This window comes from Phalaenopsis equestris, unplaced genomic scaffold (assembly GCF_001263595.1).
Source record: "Phalaenopsis equestris unplaced genomic scaffold, ASM126359v1 Scaffold000684, whole genome shotgun sequence".
NCBI lineage: Eukaryota > Viridiplantae > Streptophyta > Magnoliopsida > Asparagales > Orchidaceae > Phalaenopsis > Phalaenopsis equestris.
In genome coordinates this window covers 430,824-432,299 of record NW_018165124.1, presented here as the reverse complement: position 1 = coordinate 432,299, position 1,476 = coordinate 430,824, and positions in this window count along the sequence as shown.

The window sequence follows — 1,476 nt, the reverse complement described above, 5'->3', positions numbered from 1 at the left end:
ATTCTATGCATTTGAAGGAATGTTTCTTTTATATCAGCAATTGTCCATCCAAAGGCTTTCTTATAACTCTTTAAAGTTTTCATCCAACTATCTTCTTCTTCTGGAGTTAATTTTGAGGAAATTATAGCAGGCAATGTAGAGGAATCACCTAAAAAAGACTACTTCAAATGTTAAGGAAGCAACTTCAACTCAAGCTTAGGAGGTTTTTCAATTGATGGACAAAAAGATGTATTTTTTTTGTCGTGGTCAAAACTTCAAACTTTCATGAACATAATTTGAAGCTTCAATTCATAAATCTTCATATTGATCTAATTCCTCCTCTTTTTTGTGTTTCAACTCTTTAAATTCAGATTTTTCTTCATAAGTTGGTTTGAAATGACATTCACTTAAATATTTTATCACATCCATTTTATAGCATTCATTATCTTTACCTTTTGCAGGGTATTTCATTGATCAGGAAATATTAAATGTAATTGTTTGATCATTGACGTGCATTGTTAATTCTTCTTTTTGCACATCTATCATTGCTCTTCTAGTAACTATGAAAGGTCCCCCCAAAATGATAGGTAACTCCTTTTCTTCCTCCATATCTAGCAAAATAAAATCAACAGGAAAGATAAATTGATCCATTTTCACTAGGACATCTTCTGTAACTCCTTTAAGATATGTTATTGAATGATCTGCTAGCTGTAGAGTTACAGTATTAGGGGTTATTTCTCCTAATTCCAATCTTTTAAATATTGATAATGGAATAAGGTTGATGCTTGCTCCTAAATCACATAAAGCTTTCCCATAAAATTTGTCTCCTATTTCACATGGAATTATAAAGCTAGCAGGATCTTTAAGCATTTCAGGAAGCTTTCTCTGAATTATAGCACAAAACTCCTCACTAAGTGCAACAGTCTCATTATATTCAAACTTCATTTTCCTATTAAGGATATCCTTCATAAATTTTACATAGCTTGACATTTATTTTAGAGCATCAGCAAATGGAATATTAACTGTAAGCTTCTTAAAGATTTTCATATATTTTGAAATTTGCTTATCAAACTTTTGTTGTCAAAGCCTCTGAGGAAGTGGAGGTGGTGGTTTTTCCAAATCAACTTTAAGTGGAAAAATAGGTCTCTCTAAATCTTTTGGAGCATCCTCTTTTGGTTCTTCAATCTCTTCCCTCTCTACTTCATTCTCTTTTGAAACTCTACCTTCCAATTCTCTTCCGCTTATGAGTTGAACGGCTTTTACTTGTTCTTTATTTCGGTCTCTTAGATTTACTTCTGTATTACTAGGAAGTGTTCCATAAGATCTGTTACTTAATGATATTGCTATTTTTCCCAACTAATTCTCAATATTTCTAGTTGTAGCTCCTTGACTTTGTAATTGATTTTCCATTTGTAACATCACTTCTTCTACAGACAAATTCTTCTCCTTAATTTGTGGATTACTGTTAAAACCTGGAGGATTCCTAGGTCTATAATT